Source organism: Anticarsia gemmatalis, chromosome 6 (assembly GCF_050436995.1).
Source record: "Anticarsia gemmatalis isolate Benzon Research Colony breed Stoneville strain chromosome 6, ilAntGemm2 primary, whole genome shotgun sequence".
Taxonomy (NCBI): domain Eukaryota; kingdom Metazoa; phylum Arthropoda; class Insecta; order Lepidoptera; family Erebidae; genus Anticarsia; species Anticarsia gemmatalis.
Genome location: NC_134750.1, coordinates 8,983,909 through 9,007,447, shown reverse-complemented (window position 1 = coordinate 9,007,447; position 23,539 = coordinate 8,983,909).

Sequence of the window (23,539 nt, the reverse complement as noted above, 5' to 3'; positions counted from 1 at the left end):
TAAATTCACCGCTGTACACTGCCAGAACTTTTGTACAAAATCTAGGTCACGAGGCAACTTATGAATATTCGAAAAACACGAGAAATGTATTAGAACCTAACCCCATATGACGAAGGGGAGAGAGCATGTTCGAATATGAAATACAATCTTCCTGAATTATTTTGCTTTTGTACGTTTTGGAAGTATTTCTTTTGCACGAGATGTAGCCTTATGTCAACGTATTAAGGTTGAAATCGAAAAGATGATTTACCGGAGGTACTACTTCCAGGCGGTCGGCTTTTGGTCATGTATGAATTCTCTACGAAACCAATGGTCATTTTCTTATTCTATTTTTTATTTAGTTACCTTTATTTTGATACGTTGCTTTCTATTCTATTTCTTGACTTTTGTTCCTTTTGTATATGAAGAACAATTTTCCTTTTACGGGTCACTTGTGATTTAAGTAACTACCGATGAACTTTTACTATCATAGAATAAAGAATTCCGTATGTATTGTAAGCATGTAAATAGTATATATTTGATCTTTCAAAGGCATGTAGGATTAAATATCTTCAAGTACTTACTAAACGTATCATCGATTTCTTTATATACCGCCGAATGTTTTCGTTTCAGGTTTTCTATCTTCAATGCCAAGACATACAATGCTACATTAGCCTACTTTTCTAGTCTCAGCAAAATAGGGCGTGACATATAAAAAATATATTGACTGTTTATAATGTACGTAAAAATATTCCCGAGCAAATATTATTATCACGAACACCAATTTGTTTAGGTACGAAAATGGCCACCAAGCAGGGGCAGGACCTTACAAACAAATTACATCTTTATTTGCTTACGTTGAGACTTACATACGTAAAGTATAAAAAGCTTGCACGATACACGAAGTCACGTCAACACAACCCATCTGCCATGAATATGATTATCCTCGTTTTACGAACTAAGTGGTTTATACACAGGGGTAGTAATTAGCGCGCATCTAGTCAGTTACAACACTTTGCACTAGAAAAGTTAAAAACTAACGAACTGCAGCAACTTGCTCTATTAGTTTTGTTCAAATGGAAAGGAAGAAGCGGTCGATATCGCACACTCCGGATGTGCTATTTAGAGGCGGATATCAATAAATAATTTTGTGAGTTTCACACCCGGGTCGCAGCGGACTTGTACCTGTGGACGTGATCTGAAGCCACAAATTATCTTCTGCACAATTATATATATAAAATTTACTGAATTACCCAGAATTAACTTATTCACTCACATATTGCCATTAAAACAGAAGGAACAGACTTTGCAAAACCATGTTTATTGAATATAAAACCATATTATAGATATTCAAATATAATAATACATAAAGCAGTATTTGAATATAGTAAGCTATACTCAGTTGAACACCTAAGTCTCTGTGTTCTAGTAGTGGAATAATAATGTGCTACGGTATAAGCGTCGTAGATACAACTTTCACTTTCGCAAGCGTCCAGTCTACGCCGCGTAGCCTTAAGGTAGAATCATGCTACGACTCTATCCACCTGTCCGTTTTAAGTCTTGTTTTAGCTCGTTAAATGTTGCTAACTAACTTATTATTTGCTTTAAACTTACTGGTGAAAGTGAAAATATTTTTGAATAGTTGTTATTAAATTTAATATGTCACACGCTACATAAAACAGAGACGATCTTGCGCTGTTTTTTCAACCCTGGCATTTTAACTGCTGGCTGATAATTAATTCACTCCATTAACTTTAGAAGACTCCAAAATATATTTGCTCCGAGACCCCTTTTTCCAAACATGTCTGTTTATATAACGGAACTATAGCAGCGCGAAATTTTCACTGTAGGGTATCTGAGTGGCCCGAAGTTGCAAACTAGGCGATAGTCTGACACTTCGACGAAGCTTCTTGTAAATTTAGCTCGTTGCCCCAACCCCAGATAGCATTTAGGTCAACATACTATGTTTAGGGCCGCCAACCGTTCCAAATGTGCTGAGACACACGGTTTCTTTACAACGTATGAGGTACGAGAATTTCTTATTCCAGTACAACATTTTATGTCGTAAGGCATACTGATTTTCTTATTAGCATTTCGTTTTTGGTCACTATAAGGTTTGAAAAAACATCTGTTAATATTAACTATAATCTAGGGACAACCAGATAGGGGAGGTTTTTGCCTACAAGAGAGACATTATGAGCTCACATCAGATTAGATTTGATGTTAACTGCTCATAATTCAGGGAAAAGGGACGAGGGGTGCAGTTATTTATGATGATTGCGGCTTTTGGACTTATGCATTATTTACTTTTTATTGCTGACTTTCAAAACACTAACATAATTATTATTACTTTGATAGCATTGACCAAATTCATATGTTAAGAAAAGGTAACACTTTTTTATCTAAGTTTTTTTTAGCTAATAATGATTCTTATCTCAAGCCTTGTAAACCTACAATGTAACCTTTGTGAATAGATAAAAAATGAATACGAATAAAATTTACGAAGATATGCCTAGAATAGAGGAAACTTTATACTCGTACAAATGTTTTTGCATTCCTGCGTGACGGTAATGAATGTATAAAACATTCATTGCAGAGCTTGTCTGTCCACATGTAGCCACTATCAGCTTATGAAAAACTAGGCTAAATACCATCGCATATTTAGAATTGCTAATTGTACTGCAACTTTTCCACTTTCTCTGTCACGCGATTGAAATATTACCGACTGCATGAGGAATTCATTTTTATAAGTGGTAATGTGCTAATGTAGAGTAAAAGTTCTGAATTATGACCACTTTAAATTGTGGAATGACGTATTTTTTGCACACATGTTTCCTTTAATTTAATTTTTAACTGCAATTTTATTTTCTGCTAGTTATTTTCTAGTAATGTAATGAAACAATTTTGAGTTTACATAACATTGCGATTTGCGTGCAAGATATTATCCAGTTGATAATTTTGACTGGGTAAATATTATTTTATTTAAAATTTCTGAATATTTCTTTAATGAAGCGTTTGACATTAGATTAAAAAAAAAAACAATTTCGATATATTGTTATCTCAACAATGTATCGAAATTGATTTTTTGCGTGAAAACCTAAACATTAGTGTATTTTAACAAGCTTTATAATAATGATTTGTAGAAAAATAACAAATGAGAGAAGCCAATACATCGCAAGACCTTTGTATCATAGTTTTTATTTTCTCCCCGAGATATTTGTGCAGGGGTCAGATTTTTATGTTTTTCCTTGTTTTCCCCCGTCCTAAGGTCGCGGAGTTCTTATGAGGCGTCGGCATTGCTGATACGCCACCGTTTGTTCTTATTTACTGTTTCAGATTGCCTTCCTCTACCTTCCGTATCGAACATAAGGCTTTTTACAAAAGCGTGCGCCTGAAATGAATTATTGTTCGTGTTGTTTTTTCTGCGAATTGTGATTTCAGATTCTATTTAAGAAGTAGGTAACTTGAAATTTTTTTATTCATATTGACTTTTTTATCAAATGAAGATGTGAACTTTAAATTATTTTCACGTACTTACCACGTTTAATAAATAAAGTATTCTCAAATTGATTTTATGTTTATATTCGTTTACCAGTTAAAAAGTTAGGATCAATTCTTGAATAATTTTATAATTTCCTAAAACAAAGATAAACACACCAGCACACATTTTTGCTCGTCGAAACAAAATCTCTCCTAATAAAGTTCATATAAATACACTGGATTTTGTTTTATTTCATAACGCGGAGTTGTTCATAAAAATCAGCATTTTATTGAATATGAATGTTTGTTGGCTACTTTTTAATGAAACACGCGAGTTGCAGCTCTGTATTTTCAATGCTAACATTCACGTTTAAAAATTAAATAGCTTTTTGAATTTTCATGCTTTCTGACCGAGCGCTCTAACGCTTCACTGTGACTTATTCATTCTCAAAATGGTATCAGATTGCAGCATTAAATTTAGCGTATTCGGGACGGTCTAGACAAACTAGGGCACTACTTGATTGCTGCCAGAGAATCTATTTAAATTTATTCTTTCTATTTGACTTTCCATTTTATTTCTATCGTTAAAATGTAGGACAAAAGCATATTCCATTTATTACCGTACGAATACAAATGGATAAATGTATAAACTGTAGTTTCTTTTTTATGAACATAACACGTTTTCCCGCGTAAATATTGAATTGCGTTTTTGGTTTGTTTTTAACCAATGCATATATTATTGCTTGTATTACAAGTAAAAAAATAAACCGAATATTTTCGCTGCTAGCTCGCAATGATATTTAAATGTAGGTTATGTACATGTTATTGTAATGGTCTTGCTGTGGTAATATTAATGATAAGTTAAAAATAATTTTGTAAAGGAAGGAAGATGGGATTTACATGTATTTTTTTATTTAAACGAAAATAAAACCGTTTAGAATTATTCATTACTTTCATGAAATGATAGAATAATGGTAATGGTATGTTATAAGATCTTCCTACCTTCTATTTGTTGATAAAACAAAAAATGTGAAGCCTTAATGATTTGAGCTTGTATATTTTTACTGCCCCCGTGTCACTATGGTAGTCTGTAGGCAGCTGCCGCTCAGAGGTCTTGGGATCGAATCCCAGGTCAAACCAAAATTGGTTTCTGAGCTCTTATGTGATGAAGTGCTTAGTGAATTGCCCGGAGGTAGGAAGTTGAAGTCTGTACGCTTAAGGTGCACCCCTAAAGCCGTTGGCCTAGCGCCTCGTATCTCACTGATCGTGTCAGTTATCCACGCCTGTGATAGTGAGGAAATAGAGAGTGTACCTGTATATTGTGCACACACTTGGACACTAGAAACAAATTCCCGCAACGTAGGCCGGTTTCAGTGAAACGGGTTGACGTGGCCAAATATAGGCTAGAAGGACATAATATTATTATTATAATACTTTTTGTGTTACAATATGTTGCGGTATAAAAAAAAATTACAAGACTTATGTGTTTAGCCTAAAAAAACCTAGATCGTTTTAAAAAATAAAAGTATTTTTCCGTGCAAAATATACACACGGGTTTGTTGTGCTATTTATTTTAAATTCCGTACATGGTTTTCACTGTTCAAAACAAGTGCGAATGTTTTTTTTAATCGTTAATTTGACTGTGACAGAACCACTTACTTTTCATTTGTGTTTTTAGTACTAGATATTCATTTGTCTTTTTTTTGTATTTGTATTTATTGTGTGGGACAACAATACCCAAATATTGTCGGGGAATGCGATCATAAATAAACTCTTTGATAGCACGTGTGTATGGAATGCATTGAATTTCGATGAACGAGCGGATTCACCTTCCTATTATACACCGGCGCGGCGTCCGTACACAGAGTAGTTATTAGTACAGAGACAGTTCTTGGTAGTGAAGTATGGATTCAAAATATAGTGATCATAGTGCCCGCGTATAGGCGACGTCACAAAAAAGTGTTAGAGGAGTTGTTTTATTCCTTGTGTCGTATTCAGATGGTCTACAGCTAATGCGCCAAAAGCACCATACGACTCTTTTGTACACTAAATTGACCCTCTTATATCCACGTTTTCGGGCATTTAAGAAAAATACTAAGATATAAATAAGTCATGGAAGTGTTCCTTTTGCAGATATTCAGGTTGTTTTACAAGATGAGTTTTCTGTTTTAAGCATTTAATTTAAGACAAGCGTTTTTAATGTTTTAGTAGTCTGAAAATTACGACGTAGGACTATAAACGCAGATGAAAAATAAAAATTAAAAGGTTGTTTCAAAGTTTCATATAGCCCATATAATACTTTTTTCATTCCGCCGTCCGCGTGTAAAGTCCCTTCTACTTTTTATTTTATTTTCGTTGCTGTTCCTGTTTTGGGACAACAAATTAACGGGACGCTATAATCCATGTCTGGACATGGAACTCTCCAGGGAAAGATAAAAAGAGGGGGAGAATATTGCAGAGTTTCTTGTTGAGATTTTACTAAAAAATCCTTGTTGCGGAAAATTCATTAATCAAATCCGTGAACAAGTGATACCTGCGAAAGTAAATAAAAGTATTTTACACGATTTAAAGTAAATGAATATCATCTCAATGGTTTTGTGCATAAGACATCTTCAATAGTTTTGTAACCATAACTAAATAATGAAATACATAACCAATATTTGTAGTGCACAGCTGGTTTCACTTTCAGCCGTCTGTTCGTCGGTACGCCTCGCGGCGCATCTGTAAAGTAGCTTCTAATTTGAATAATGAACATTAATGCGCGGCATCAAGCTATTTTCAATTCAAACAAGGTAGTTACACTGCACAGACGTATCACGCAGGGCTCATCGATTGTTGATACAAACGACTTGTCGCGTTCGTTCTCAGTGAAAGGAGGTTGATATGTACGCGTTGTCACGGCCTCGGCATTAAAGAGATACTGCGCGGCATAAATTTACCAGTCGGATCTGTGAATTAAGTGGGGTTTTATTTGTTGCGTCACGTGCCGCGGGAGGCCTTTAGATCCCACGCCTGTTTAGGCCGAAATAAACTTTTCAGGTTTCCGTTCCCGTCGAAGGGGACTAATAATAACGGAGATGGTCCCGTTACAGACGACGGCGAATGCGCCATAAGCGGTCGCTTCTTATATCACGTGGATAAATAAAACACATTGTGCGTTATCTGGCGCACGGTTTTTCTGTAGGCCGGCGGCGCTTTTCATTTCCCAGAAGCCGCAAGGTAAAGGGTTCACACGTTCTCCGTGCCGCGGTTGCAATTTCCTTTTGTGGCGGTCATTCGTTAAATTTTCATCGGTCGGCAGGGTCAAGTGCGCACACACAGCCCGCTCGCTCGCGCGCTTTATAATTTAATTCCAGCCGGATATTTCACGCTCATAAATAAAACAAACCAAACTAAATTTGCGTTATATTTATAATTCACAACACAGCCCGAGAACGCGGTTCATAGTTAACAATTGAATACACTGTTTTGTTTTCATTATACTAATATTTACTGTATTCGAACGATTTCAGCAGCCATTGTTTCGATAAATCATGTTTTCGTGAAAATGATAGACATTAAATTAATCGTGTTGAGCCGCAGAGATGTTAGTGCTGCTCGCAAGCGATTACAAGTTGTAGTCTATATTAACATTTTTTTACAATATCTTAAATTCCGCTACAATAGCTTAATAAAATATTAGTAAAGTACTAAACAAAATAAAAAAGCATTGCTGTCTACCGACAATTTCAGTTAAAAACCTAGCGTATTAAAAATGTCCCAAAACGGTGATGTAATTAAAAGCAACTAAAATGCACTACCTGCACTGACGTGGCTGACCTAAATAAACGAGTCTATTTTATAATTGGCATCCGATGCAATATACTACTACGGGTATACATATAAGTGTCAATTTATAATGACGCCGTGGAGCCCATCACAATATACCGGTAATCGGTACTTAATTTATGTATCCACGAATACCGCTATAATGATTAAACATTTTGGTCACACATACAATAATATTATCATATAAAACCTGATACAAATCTTATCTTTCCCGTGATACGGTGATAAAAATTAGTTCAGTATTTTAATGTTCAATATTCCCATTTCACGGCGTAATGACTGCATTGGAAAGCATTCGATATTGGCGCTGAAAAAATATTTTTCATTCATTCTGCAACATGCTCACGCAGTGGGACCGACTCAGTCATTCGAGTTCCGATTCGTTAACAGTTAAATTCACTTCATAATACTTTATTTACTTTTAGTTTTGAAGCCGAAATGTTTTGCAATATAACTTGTTTAGATGTGGTGTTTACGTATGAAACTTGTTGTGTACAAGGGTTAATCCGACGGTGGAAAAGGATTAAAATGAAATTACAGTATTAGAAAGCAGGGCGAGGGACCGGCGCGACGTTGATTGCTTCTCGTGTTGGTTAGTCGAGTCACGTTAGAGGTGTAATTTTGCAAAAAGGGGTGATTGTAAAGTACTAGAGAATTCGGTCCGTCTGGTGAAGCCGAGATCGCGGCTCGCGGACGCGAAGGAGCTACTAAATGAGTTAACTTTTCCCATTTATACTCACATTATTCCTATTAAGTTCGTCGCCATTCAGAATATGTACCCACTTCTCGAGTGCTGGCGCTAATTACAGGTACTCCAATTAACGAGTTATATCGTTCGCCTGTAATCTCATCACGGAAACTTGTTAAGGCAATCTTTATAATTAGATAGGTATTTTAAGGAGTTTGATCCGAAGATCGTTTAGGCCTAGTTTGTTCAATGTTCGGTTTGAGTTGGCTGTGTACCAATTTACCGGGAACGGCGCCAATCGATTGATTTTAATATAAAGTGAGTAAATAACTGAATTAAAACGTATCGATGGCTTCATTTATGAAAATTTTAAAGGGCTTTCTGCAAACTGAGAGTATAAAGTTTATTTTTAGTTGAAAAAATAAACGATATTAAAAAATAAAGTCCAGTCTGGTGCACAACGGTCGTACGTATAGCAGCGGGTCAGTTATTTTTTTTTGCCTAATTTTGTCACTCGTATTCACGCTGATATGGTTGGGACATAAAAGACACGTGAAAATAACCTATGAATATTAATCATAATATGAACGAAAAAGGGCAAAAATGTAATGCCTTTAGGTTTAATTATCATGTTGCGTGCTCTTGGTTATTATGTAGTCACCACACCTTAATTTGTACCGGAGAAAAGGCCAGCTTATACTCCTAGTAAGCTTAGACAATTACCGTAATAAGCACTTGACAATTTTAACGATATCCACTTACTTCTAATTGCGTGAAACGTTTTATTGTCCACAGTGAATTCTAGAACTTTTGTGTACGTCAATTTATTTTTATTACATGTTGAACGGTTTGTTAAGGAGTGGGGTTGATTGTATGATAATTTACAGTTTAATATAAAAGGTTTCTATTCCATTGTGGTTTTAACTATAAGAAGATCTTCATCATTTTATAGTTTAAAGCAGAAGTTGATATCCTCTAGAGCTCGAGCTGTCCATCCGCGGCGTACATTCGCATTGAATTATTAACCGCACTCGCATTCAAACAGCATCTAAGTACACCGCAAAGTGCCTTTCCGTGGGGTTAAATGAAAAATTTAAACAAGTACAAGAAGGAAACGTATTGCGGCACTGAGATGGCGGTACACACCACGTGTCTGTCGATGTAAAGTCTCACTTTACGAGCCTCCCCCAACTCACCGACGACGCTAAATAGGCACTGAACTCATAAAATCTTTTAGAACTCGACGGAACTATTTTATTCTTATTGTGTCTTTATCAGTGCCGTAATATTTCTCTTTCTTTGCAGCTTATTAAACTGTACGAACTGGATTCTTGAGAACTTTTGTATTTTCTTTGCTGTTCGCAGATATTCTTTTCTTACTTTTGATTATCGTTTTCCCAGTAATAATTTAAGTTTCACAGAAGTTCTGAGACATTTGTGGGGTGTTTGAATGTGCATCTAACCCATTTAACGTCGTCTTTTGCATAAAAGTGGAGTTAAAGTTTGTAGTTATGATATTTTTCCGCGTGCAAACTCTAAACACGGTTTACAAAGTCCACAGATAGAGGAAATTAGACCGACTAGGAAATGGCGTTTAATTTTTGCATACCGTATTAGCAGAAAAAGTATTTTAATTTTTAGCACCATAACGAAGGCTGCAAGAATGATTAGCATGGCAGTCGCATGGCATTTAATAATAATCATGTGTTCAACTTTACTTTGTTTTGTTTCACAATTACCGGAATCTTATCAATCAGTTAGTATTTTTATATTAATTTAGTTTTCGGGAATAAAAATCCTGTACGATTCAATTTACTTGGTCCACATTTATAGGTACTTACAGAACCTTCTACGTTTTAGCGCGAAACAGCCTTTAAAGGTTACAGTTCTGGCTCTTATTCTAGCAATTTATTCCTCAACGGGGAGAACATTTAAGAGCCAATGCAAGCACGTTTCATGAAGTCAAATTCCTTTAGTGAACCAAATGGTACTTTATCGTTTTCGACTTTGATTTGTGGTCAACCAGCTAGAATTTTATATGAATAAGAAAATTGTGAGTGTAAAAATAAAACTGATCTTACGTTTGAGGCTAGATTTAGAAGACGTTAAATTTGTTTAACATTTTTATATTGCCTAGATAAAATATATACCTTAATTTCGGATACGTTATCTATTCCATCACTGTCTTCTTGAAATAAAAATAAATTGTTGAAAAAAAAAGACCTAGCGTATGTCTAAAGAAACACACGTTAGGCCGACTCATAATAAATTACGAGAGCTCAATATATCAGCCGGCATCTATAAGTTAGTACGAAGGTATGGACATTCGGCCATCCCTCGATATAACGCAGTGACGTATCTAACAACCCCCCCGGGACTCACGGGATGCTGTACGCAAAATAACGGTAATTGGTATCGATTGACTTTAATTTATTAACATTTACTTATTTTTGGCTTAATTATGGTTACTTTGGATGCATAAACTGTTATAAATAGGAATTTGTTTTTAGTTTATAGCCAATTAGACTTTTCAGGGAAACGAAGTTGGCTCGGGGATGTCTTTATAATAAAAATAAAAAGTATACTGGACAAATTATAGTAAGTACTTTCAATTAACGCTAGGGGCGTTATTAATATTTCCATATACACATTAGAATTTACAAATATTAAATATATATTTACAAAATTCCAGTTTCAATCAAAAGTATCAGTAATTCAGAAAGCATGTTCATTATATCTAAAAGTTGGATATGGCACACTTCCCTAACCTCGAATCAGCTTGACTTCTTATAACTTTAAAAATAAAGTAATCTATGCATTTTAAGTACAGCTACCTAATTTCTACACTTCTGAAAGCATTTGCAAACATAGTATGCATTATTTTAAATTATCAAGCCACCCTGTTGTTATCAACAAAAAATTGAACGCTTCATAAACATCATAGTTATAGTAAATTTTCAACGCATAAACTATTTTTATTTTATAGGAAAAAATCAACAGTAACTCAATACAGTCTTTAGTTAGCCATGTCTCAGTTTCTGAATGTTATATTATGTATTTGTAGACTAATGCTAAGTTTGAAGGTGACATCGACAGACTAAGTTTTCAAGCTCGTATTAGTTCGTGATTGTGATAGATGATCACTTACTAAGACGTTGCTTGACGAGTTACTTTAGTAATATGTACTACGTCAATACGTTTCACTAAAATAACCTCTACAGACTCCTTCAAAAATATTTGGATAAGATTGATCACTAGAAGTATCGTTATGAAATATTAGTCTCAACTCAACACTCAACAGTTTTTGACTATAACTAATATTTTAAAAAAATATTTATTTTGAGCGAATTTATTAAATATAAATCACACCTTGTAATTAATTCAGCTACGAATCCGTGTCAACTTGAATTGTCTCTATCTGGATTCAAACCTGGTATTTAAAATTTCTCAATCTTTAACACGTGGGACATTTACTTTATGAACTCATAATACATATGACGTCTGTTATCCCTGAAGATGTAGGCAGAGATAATAGAAATAACCCCATTAACAATGTTATTCCCATGTAATAGTGGGCGAGCCCATTGCCATGTACCTGACACGTTACGAAAATGTGGTGACCGATAGCATTTTGCCTATGATCATGAGAAACCGAACCCGAGACCTCATTTGGATACACTAGTTGGATACATAATCAACCGTGCTACAGAGGCAGTTTTTAAATCAAAACATTCAAACAAAAGTACATTTACAGTAAAAATATGTCGTATATTTCTCTTCCCGCGGAAGTAAGAGTCAACCGAGGGTAACAAAGCATCATAACACGCGCGCGCTGCAACAATGCCTTACCCACTATTGTCATTTTATTAATCCGGTACTTAGACGTTCACGATAAATGACTATTGTCAACCGCCAAAAGGTTTACTGAAGAAATGATGCATTGACCCACTTTTATGAGGTCATGTTTGGTATATTTGTTTATATCGCTTTATAGCTTTCACGAACGTGTGTGGTACGAATACACCATAAGCATGTATGTATTCAACAAGGACTTCATAGTAGGTAACCGAATGTTTAAAGGGGGAAACTGCAGGTTGGAGATATCGCATATCTTTAAAAACTGTTTCTAGGAACTTTCAGATAGGGCGGTCCTGAATTGTTAGTCTTGATAGTAAAAGCAAGTTTTAAGAAGTGTGTTCCTGGACCCTCGACCACGGTGAACCAGTAGGCTATGACTTTACTGCTGATAACAGTAAAAATGTCAGAAAATTAAAAATAAACTATAAAAACATGGTCTACACCAAAAGTGGCATGCTTCTGTTGCCATAGCGTACTACATGTTTCATTAACTTAACCTTTAAGTACCGTCGTGCTATTTTAGTTACTTAAGTACCGACGTGAGGTCTGCTAGACCACCAGAGCTTTAATAAAGAAATCTTTTATGTTTATTAATATTATATGTAAATAAATATTTCTAGGAATTCTATATGTATTTAGTTATTGAAGAAATGAAAAAAAAAATAGTAGTACAACCATTTATAATTAATAATTTAACAACTAAATCAGTCTCAAATTCTTTGGACGAAAAACGTTACTTTTATCTTACTAATTATTATATTTCAACAAACTATAAAAACATTTTAAATGTCCTTTTTTCTCAAAGATAAATAATCACATAAGCAAAAAAATTATAATATTATATGTTAAAGACAATTTTCTTGTAAATCACAAGGCACCAAATGGTAGAAACTATCAAAGTTTACAAACACTCTTTGCAAACAGGTTTGCTGCATTTTAGGCACACATGTTTCTTACGTTCTTTCTTTAGTTTTGAAGAACAGATGTGACAGAATTATAGTCACTTTCCAAGGCAACAAAATTCGGGTCAATTTCATCACAGTGGGATTCTAAACTCTCATATAGCCATTCCGTTAAAATTTCTTCATGGTCTTTGTTTTGAGGCCTTGTACTTGTAGTTGCGTGTAAGTTTTCTTCATGAGAGGAACAGTTTTATTTGCGCTAGTGGTTGCTCGTTTTATACCCGAAGTACCTGGCTTATCTATTTTTTTAAGCAACTGTAAATATAAGAAAAAACCTATATTATCTGACAAAAGTCATATTCAAAAAAAGTTACACAAGTACAGACGAGTGGTCTGACAGACCACTCGCGATCTTATAAAAGCCATAACTCACCGGAACCGCAAGCGCCGACATAGCAACTCTCCACGAACGCTGCCGGGCAACTTACTGAGGGGTAGAGAGAAGCACGGGGGGATACGTATTCGCTAACCTATGTAACTAGACTTTCTGACCTACGAAAGTGTCTGTCAGACCACACGTCGGTACTTAAAGGTTAAGTACCTAAGTAAGAATGCTTCAGTCAGCAGTCAAAACAAATCCAATAATGTTATTCGTATTCTTTATGGAATAAAGTACTATAGAGATGTCAAAAATTGATTGTTCTTATTCGTGTGGCCGAAGCCCCTTGTGGCTGGAGGCCGGCCAAGCCGTAAGTCTCGTTCCAATACCTAGCCGTTTTTAAAATTGAACGTAGGTGCATCTACGTTATACTTCAATACACGTTTTATACGGGGTGACCGGTTCCTGGTCATTCTTTCATCGAAAATGTAGGTTTTCTTTTGTCTACATTAATTATAATACTTATTATACTGTAGCTCTATTCTCTACTGCTACCGACTACCGTGAACCAGCTAGTCATCGAAAATTAAAAAAAAAAAATTATGTCAGTATGATATTCTCATCAGCGTCTCTAACGGGCGTCGTAGTAACTAGTTTGGCAGTACATTTTAAATGCCAAACTTTCGATACTCGACAGTACCGAATGTAGAGAATCGCGCTACTGACAATATTTAAGAACTTTATTTGTCTTCAATGGGTATTTTTAATTTGGGTAATGAAAAGTTGATCACTAAGAAAAGAAATCTACTCCAGTACCTATTAAGGTATAAAAATTAAAGGTTTTGTATCCTGAAATTGTACGTAACCAAACCGTCATTGAATAAAAAATCAACCTGTAGTTTAAACTGGACCGTGTTATATTTTACAACTGATTTCATTTTAAAGCATATACTTTATGATCAGGCAAAGCCGACCGTACTTTCCTGTGAATTTATATATCATAGATAGTACTAATTCATTCTAGGATAATAATAATAAAATAAGTATTAGAGCAGTTTTTGTACTTACTCTCCTAGATTTTAAATTACTGAAATTGTACTATTTACAGTCGTATAAAAATGGTATTTATTTACATAGGTATGTTTGGGTATGGTCAAAATGTGACTAATAGGGGAGCAATGTTGTATGAAAATCTGAACAGCGCCCCTAGCGGATGCCGTAGGAACTATTTATTCAATAAATTTTAAATGTCAATTTCTGACACTCGTAGGTATCACTGTGGAACCCCCTCGGGGAGTTTCCACCTTGTCGTGGTGAGGGGGCTCAGTAGCCGTGGCAATCCAGCCACGGTGAAGCTAGGAGGGACTCAACCCGTAAGGCCTAACGTAAGTCGGGTTCGGGGGCTGCCGTCTCTTTTGAGATGGTGGTCGCGAGGAAGAAAACCTCTATAAAAAATTACCCTTTGGCGGCTCCGTTCCTCATCCCACAAACCTTCGGGTCGGTGGTATGGGGAGCGGTTCTGACTGGTGTGGCGGGAAGCAACGGCAGGTAATCTCCTCGCGGGGATTGCTGGCCGGGGCTTCCAGGCCAGTGGGGGGGAGGACGGGCTCACCCGGATTCGGTATCGTTTCCGGGTGGGCAGACTTCAGTCACCGTCCTCAAACTCGTTATCCCGGCAGAGGCGTCGTGGTCACGTCTCGCGGCCACTGCTGGGACCGAGGGCCTTGCCTTAATTGGCTGGGTCAAGAGGAGAAAACCTCAATAAAAAACTTTAGGTTAGAATTCCCGTGAAACCTGCCCGACCTCACGGTGTAGATAGGGTTACCCAGGTACAGGGGGCTCTGCCTGGGTGGACGGTATATTTCCCCCATACTCGTGGGATCAGTATGAATATTGACAATTTAAATAAAAAAGTTTGTGGAGAAGTTGGGGACGTAGTCCTTGTTGGAGACGAGGGATTATTCAGGCGTCCTAAGACGCCTGAAAATACCCAGAGGGTGAAAGGAGGTGAAGGGGGTTCCAGGCCCCAGACGCTTAGCGAAAGGGGTTCTAGGTCCCGGACGCTTAGTGGAAGACGTTCCAGGTCCCGGACACCTGTGGTGTTGGGGGCCTCTAGTTCGGGGCAGACGGACCAGCTCGCTGAGCTATCCGAGGCTGAGGAGCCTACGCTTTTCAGGCGTCCCTCGATTAGTGACAGCGAGTCGGAAAGGGACGAGGCTGCCTCTTTGGGCGGGGCCCCGATGTTCAGGAAGGGGCGCCAGGTAGCCAGCGAATCAGGCAAAGGCCGAAAGCGGCCAGTATCAGCCATGCGCCAAGAGGCCGAGCCTCTGGCCAAAGTGAGCCCACGCAAGGGTGGGAAAAAGAAGAGAGGGAAAGCGCGATCGTCTCCCGCTAGCGAAGAGAGTGGCCTCAGCTGTGCCGTAACCGGGTCGATGACCGACCTGGACATAGCCCTGAGTGAAGATGAGGGAAATCGCCTCCAATTGGAGCCAGGGCCGTCTGACCGGGAGCTGGAAAAGCTGACCGCGACAGACATCGCCCAACTAATGTTGCGGCACATGGATGCCGTCCGCCATGTTGCGGACCGCTCCAACCTTAAGGGCTCATTTGCTAAGTCCATTAAGGAGGCGGAGAAGGAAGTCCGGCGGGCGGCATCCGAGTTGAGTCGGCGAACTGCCTCGGTCGAGAATGTCGCTTTAAAAGCAGAGAACCATCGCCTTACTCTCAGGGTCGACCTTCTCACCAAGGAAGTGGCGGCCCTGAAGGAGGTGGTGGAGTCCTTGTCGGCTAATTCTAGGCCGACTGAGGTGACGTCGGAGGGCGACTTCGATCGGAGGTTTGCCGATTTTCGGCTATTCTTAGACGCCCGCTTCGGGGCCATAGAGGCCCGGCTTCCGCCAGAGCCTCGCCTCCGCCCGCCTCTAGCAGCGGACAAAGGGGTGGCGCAACCAAAGCCCGCCCCGCAGACTAATGTCGCGTGGGCAATTGTCCCTCCGGCCCCGGCTCCTTCTTCGGCCCCCTCATCTGTCACTGAGAGAGATGGCAAGGCCTCCAAGGGCAAGGGCAAAGGCAATAGGAAAGGGAAGAAGTCAGAGGGGGGAGTTGTACCGACTCTTGCCCCTGCTCCCGGCCCAAGCCAACCTGCTTCGGGCCTTCCGGCGGGCCCACCGCTTCCGCCACCCCTTTCAGAGGGATGGAACGTTGTGGCGCGTAAGCGCTCAAAGAAAGGGGCAAAAGCTGCTGCACCGGCGCAGACGCTTATAGCCGCAGTAACCAAGAGTCCTGCAAAGAAACAGGAGAAAGCGGCGGTCGCACTGCGTTCCCCGTCGGCGGCAGCAATAATTTTGACGGTGTCGCAGGATGCCGTCGCGAGAGGCATCACCTACGCTGAAGTGATCGCCAGGGCGAAACAGAACATCGTCCTGGCGGATCACGGCATCAGCGGGATCGCCAAGATCTGCGTCGCCGCGACTGGCGCGCGGAAAATGGAGATCCCCGGGCCAGATGCGGAAAGAAAGGCGAACTCCCTCGCGGGGAAATTGAAAGAGGTCCTGGGGAGTGACGCGATAGTGTCCAGACCCTGTAAGTGCGTAGATATACGAATTCGCGGTCTGGATGACTCTGTAACTCCAGAGGAAGTGGCTCAGGCGATTTCGCGAACCGGAGGCTGCCCAGTGGAAGCAGTAAAGGTTGGCGCGGTCCGCAGCGGACCACGCGGAGAGGGTACGGCCTGGGCAAAATGTCCAATTGTGGCTGCAAAAAAGGTTGCAGATGCCGGAAGGCTACTGGTGGGGTGGGTCTCGGCTCGTATTAGTGTCGCTGAACCCCGCCAAATGCGCTGCTTCCGGTGCCTGGCCGCCGGTCACGCCCGGGCCGTTTGTGATTCTGAGTGTGACCGCAGCGACATCTGCTACCGCTGCGGTCAGGCCGGGCATAAGGCGGGGCAGTGCTCCGCCGCACCGCGCTGCATACTGTGTGTGCAGGCGAAGTTGCCGGCGGAGCACCGTCTTGGGGGACCCTCCTGTAGGGCCCCCAAGCCCAAGAGTAAGGCAGGAAAGGCCTCTCAAAAGACGGGGGGTAAGGCTCCCCAGAACAATATGAATGGCCAGCCGTCACAGGCCGGGGAGGCAATGGAACTTGGCAATTAAATAATGGCCGAGATCCGCCTCCTCCAGGCGAACCTCAACCACTGCGCTGCAGCTCAGGACTTACTTCTCCAGAGTATGGCGCAGTGGTTGATACACGTGGCAGTGGTCTCCGAGCCCTACATGGTTCCCGCCCGTGATAATTGGGTCGGGGACCTAACGGGCACGGCGGCCCTGGTAAGGTTGGCGTCGCACGGCTCGCCACCCTTCGAAAAGGTAGCGAGGGGTCGCGGATGCGTGGCAGCGTCAATGGGATCCGTGACGGTGGTCGCGTGCTACTGCTCTCCGAACTGTGTCCCGTCTGACTTTGAGCGATTCCTTCAAGAGGTGTCGAGGCTCGTCAGATGGGCACACCCCTCCCCCGTTCTCGTGGCTGGGGATTTCAACGCCAAGTCTGTGGCGTGGGGATCTCCGGCAACTAATGCCAGGGGTCAGGCGCTGGAAGAATGGGCTGTATCGCTTGGGTTGGTTCTGACCAACCGGGGCTCGGTAAACACGTGCGTGCGTCAACAGGGCAGCTCGATAGTGGACCTCACGTTCACTAGCGCCGCCCTGGCACGCCGTGTCCAGGACTGGAGAGTGCTAGAGGAGGTTGAGACGGCATCCGACCACCGGTATATCCGGTATCGGATTCTGCCTTCTCCGGCCGCTCCGAACAGTCCGGGTCGGGCCCCGGGTGGGGCCGGCCCGCGGTGGGTGCTGGGACGTCTCGACCGAGAGCTGCTGGTCGAGGCGGCCTTGGTGCAGTCCTGGAGTCCAGCGCCTGAGGGCCCGGTGGACGTGGAGGTAGAGGCTGAGTGGCTCGTGGACGCGATGTCACGTGTATGCGACGCGTCCATGCCGCGGGCCCGCCCCTGCCTCCCCAGACGTCAGGTGTATTGGTGGTCACCGGAGATAGCGCAGATTCGACAGAACTGCGTGATCGCCAGACGTCGATACGCCCGAAGCCGGCGTCGTCGCCGCAACGAAGCCCGCGAGGCCGAATTATATGCCGCCTATAGGGACTGTCGTAGAGCCCTGTCGGCGGCTATTGTAGACGCGAAACACAAGGCCTGGGAGGAGTTCCTGGACACGTTAGACCGGGACCCCTGGGGGCGGCCCTACAGGATGGTGCGTGCCAAACTGCGCCCCTGGGAGCCCCCAGTGACGGAGAGTCTCCAACCCGAGTTTCTGGAACAGGTACTAGCAGGCCTGTTTCCGGACCGGGGGGAACATCCTCCCCCGTTTGCGGTTGCGGCGGCGGTGGATTCGGGGAGCAGTACCAACAGTGAGGAGTTTGAGGAAGCAGTCGCGCCCGAAGTCACCTTGGACGAGTTGCACCGGGCGGTGGACAGGCTGAAGGGCCGTAACACCGCTCCGGGGCCCGACGGAATTCCCGGACGGGCATGGGTATTGGCTCTGCCCAACGCGCTCGAATCCAGGGTGACATGGCTGTTCTCCTCGTGCCTGGCACAGGGTCATTTTCCCCGTAGGTGGAAGACGGGAAAATTGACCCTGATCAAGAAGGAGGGACGCCCGCCAGATTCTGCGTCGGCATTTCGTCCCATCGTCTTGCTCGATGAGGCGGGCAAGCTCTTTGAGCGCCTTTTGGCAGCCCGTCTCACCGAGCACTTAATGGGACCGGGACCGGACCTCTGTGACTCGCAGTTCGAGTTTCGCCGGGGCCGGTCCACCATTGACGCGATCTCGCGGGTGCGATCCCTGATTGGGGACGCAGTGAAAGGGCGAGGGGTGGTCGTGGCGGTGTCTCTTGACATCGCCAACGCCTTTAACTCGCTTCCCTGGAGCTGCATCCTCGCTGCGCTCAGCCACCACCGCGTGCCGGAGTACCTGCGGAGAGTGTTCACATCTTATCTCTCCGACAGGTCCGTAGCGTATCCCACGCGGGACGGGTGGCGCCAGAGGATCGTCAAGTGCGGTGTTCCACAGGGGTCGGTACTTGGTCCGACGCTGTGGAACATCGGCTACGACTGGGTGCTGCGGGAACCACTCGTGGCGGGGGTCGACGTGACTTGTTACGCCGACGATACCCTCGTCACGGCCCGCGGCGATACATACCCAGAGGCGGCTCTCTTGGCCACGACCGGCGTCGCCGAAGTCGTCAGCCGTATTCGGCGCCTGGGACTCGTGGTTGCCCTAGACAAATCCGAGGCCATTTGTTTTCATGGGCCTCGGCAGGCGCCGCCGGTCGGAGCGCAGCTAGTGGTGGGCGGAGTTTCCATCAGCGTTGGTAGGTCGATGCGGTACCTAGGCATCGTCCTCGACAGCAGGTGGAACTTTCGGGAGCACTTCCTTCGCCTTGCACCCAAACTTGTTGGAGCTGCTGGGGCACTGGGAAGATTGCTTCCGAACCTGAGGGGGCCCTCGGGTGCATGCCGCCGGCTTTACACCGGCGTTGTGCGCTCGATGGCTCTTTACGGGGCGCCCATCTGGGTGGATGCCCTGAATCGCCGGAACACTGCGGTCCTTCAGAGACCGCAACGAGTGATGGCGAACAGGGCCATACGGGGATACGTGACCGTCAGCTTTGGAGCGGCATGTGTCCTCGCCGGGACTCCCCCATGGGACCTCGAGGCTCGTGCCTTGGCGGAACGTTACCGTCAGGCGAGAGCAGAGAGGGACACGGGGACCGGATTACTGCCAACGGGGGCCCTCGCGCGGCGTGAGTGCCGCGACGAGATCCTCCGGCAGTGGTCCGAGCGGTTGGTAGAGCCAAGCGCCGGTGTTTTGACTATCGGCGCTATCCGACCGGTCCTGGATCGATGGGTCAACAGGCGACACGGATCGATGACCTTCCGGCTGACGCAGGTCCTCTCCGGGCACGGTTGCTTCGGGAGATACCTGTGCCGGATCGGCAGGGAGTCGACGATGGCTTGCCATCACTGCGGCTGTGCCGAGGACACGGCGGAACACACACTCGCCGTGTGCTCGGCGTGGTCGGAGCCGCGCGCGGCGCTTGTTGACGCCATCGGAGCCGATTTGTCACTCTCGACCGTGTGCCGGGCCATGGTCGACAGTGGCGAGGCATGGAGCGCCATGGTCACCTTCTGTGAGGAGGTGATCAAGCGCAAGGAGGAAGCGGAGCGGGTCAGGGAGCTCGATCCCCTCGCTGACTCAAACCGCCGACGCCGCGTCGGGCGCAGGCGGGTGGCGCATCTGCGCCGCCTTCCTCCTTAAGTGGAACCTCCGGGTGACGGAATCGGGACTTCCGCCGCCCACAGGAGAGGTGAGGTTCCCAAGATAGGTGATGGGCGGGTGGTGTCACGTCCATCACCATGGTGTTTGATGCCGTCACTATCCACCCAGGCGGCATCACCCAAGGTAGGGCCCCTCTACAGGGGGCGAGCCGCGCATGGCGTGCGTCTTGCGGTACTAGCTTATTGCGGTTATCCCGGCGCACGTCTTTGCGGAAGCGGTTGGACACTCGTCAGGTTTTTAGTGGGCTCTACGGCGGACCACATACCCCGTTTGCGCAGTCCCAGTGCGGCGGGGACCTAGCCGGTGGGTCGACTTTTACAGCGACCCCGATTGGTTTCCCTGACGAAAAAAAAAAAAAAAAAAAAAAAAAGGTATCACTGTGGAAAGCGCACTACAGTACCTCGATTCTCTACCACTATCGACTACCGACAACCGGCTAGCTATCGACATTTGACATTTAGAATGTACTGCCAAAATGTTTCCTACGACACCCGTCAGAGACGCTGATCAGATTTTCATACAAAATTTCTCGATGACAGGTCGGTTGTCGGTAGTCGATAGTAGTAGAGAATCGAGGCACGATCTTTTTCTCTAATGTACATAAAAAAACTATTTTCGTCATTTATAAATGAATCCACATTTCCTTTGATTTTCATTTCATAAAACCAGGCACATACATGATGCTATTTTCTTTGCAAAATGTCTGGAAATAAACATTTGAATTCAGATTTAATAACTAGTTCTGTAACTATAGCTCGCATCTACAGTGCATATCCTTTTTTTGGTTTGAGCATGTTTTACTACACACTGCCCCCTTTGGTGGTTAAAACGCAGCATAAACACACGCAAGGATATGCATTTACATCAAATATGAAACATTTTCTCTATAAGCTTATATTTCCAAGTGCATTTAAATCGTATAAGTACGTTTTCATCGTTTTATTTTCAAAAGTTGATCACTGACATTTCCCGCACTCCAATGTAAAGGCCTCGAAGCGGCGGAAAAATAAAATTTAAACAATAAACGCGAAACAGTCCGTGAAGTTTGTTTTATTTCAATAACGGCTTTCATTTAACATTACGAGAAAAAATGAAAACGAAATTAATTTTTGAAAAGTACTCTTCCTGTTAACATTTCTCTGTTAAATTACCTTGGGGTTATGCAGAATTATTTAACACACGCTTTCGAATAGTTTAAATTGAAATAACATCATATATCCAAGTAATAATGTAATAAAAATATTGTAATAATAATATTTCGACACTAGAAAAAAGAAAGTTATACTACACACTCGAAACTATTATTATTCTGTATAATACAAACATTAATTCACTCATAAATTGCAAAACCAATGTAGGCAGCTTCAATCATAATGAATACATCAAAACCACGTCGAAGTAAATCCCCAGTTCCGCTCTTATATCATCAATGCATAAATGAACTAAATCAAATATACATAAGAAAACCACTTAACCCAATTCGTATTCAACACAGGTAATAAATTTCTGAGCAGTGAACGTTATGTTATATTGCTCTTTATAAAACAATTTTCAATTTTAAAGCACCGTATAGATATTTTAAAATTCTCGTCTGAAATCCAGTCTGCTTTAGGTCCATATGTCTCATGAATAATTCAAGCTGAGCCACGGCTTGTCCCAACCGGTGACACATATATGTGTGTTATAGCTAACTGAACACCTACTACAGTGCTTACCTATATGCAGAACACCAGAAATGCAACTGTCTTTTATTTATCTGAGGCTTTCGCGGTTAAATGGAAGTCTTAGATTGCCCGAGGGAGGAGACTTAAGTTGCGTTCCGTTTTGAACCGGCTACGGATATTTTGAGTGTGATATTGTTTTGTAGAAGGGCTCACGTCGGATTTCCTGTATTACGTTGTAGTCATAACTTAAATGATATTTTTAGTTATCTATATTTGCAAAAATGCGAAAGTTTGGGTGTTAGGATTTATATTTGTTTCTCATTCAAGCTAAAACTACTGAACGCATTCTAATAAAAAGATAATATGGCACTCAAGTAGTTTTATAGCATAGATATAAAATACATTTTACGTCTGTATTTTTTTACGCGGAGGACGTCACGGGTGGAAGTTAGTTTTATAAAGTGATCGGTGAGACCGCATCGATTCCGTATCGTGTTTTGGCGGCTGGCTGCACTTGATCGTGAAATCTAAATCGGACATGCGGCGGCTGCATTCCTGTGTTTAAAGAGGCAGTTGACTGTCTATCACGGTCCTTATGTATGTAGATTTTGTTAACACCCATAATATATGTTCTCCTATAAACTGTACTAAAATCCCAGTTTTGTACAACTTTTGGACTCTATAATAAACAGATTTATCGTGTTTTAATTAGGTACGAAAATAAATTCAGTCCGCGCTTTCCTCGTAAAAATGTTGAAGGCATGAGTTTATTATGTACAATATGTTTTGTTATAAATAGAATCGAATAAGATTATCTTCCTGGAGTACAAAAACGTTTGAAATATTTTTAGGTTAAACAAATTTTATCCAGTACTTTTTCTGCTTGAAGAAAATATTATTTATTATGTAGATCTCTTCTTTAAGCGTTTTTCTGTGCTGTCAAAGGTCAGTCGTATTACTTTCGACGTATAAAGTCAATTTGTTTCCTGCTTTTTGCAGTGCTCTATTGGTGTTAAATTAGTTAACTAAGCATTAAAGGAAAATACTGAAACCTTTGCTGACTTTACATGACCCATAAATACTAATTTAATGCCAGTTTAATGGCAAAATATGTGATTGATTCTATTTTATTTCATTGACCAACGTTTACGTCATTTTTTTACAAACTGTACATACATGTAGCTTCATTTTAAGTTTGATTTGAATAAAAAATACATAAAGATTTTTGTTATTGTCTTGATTTTTGTACAGTTAACAAATTAAACACAAAATGTCTTCAGTTGAATAAGTGAAATGTTCACCACTATCGTTATCTAACAGCAGTAATTACACAAGACGGGTAGCTTTAGAAACTATTTCACACCCCACGAAGGATTGCAATGCAAGCACGTAATAAATCAAGAATTTACACATTCTGT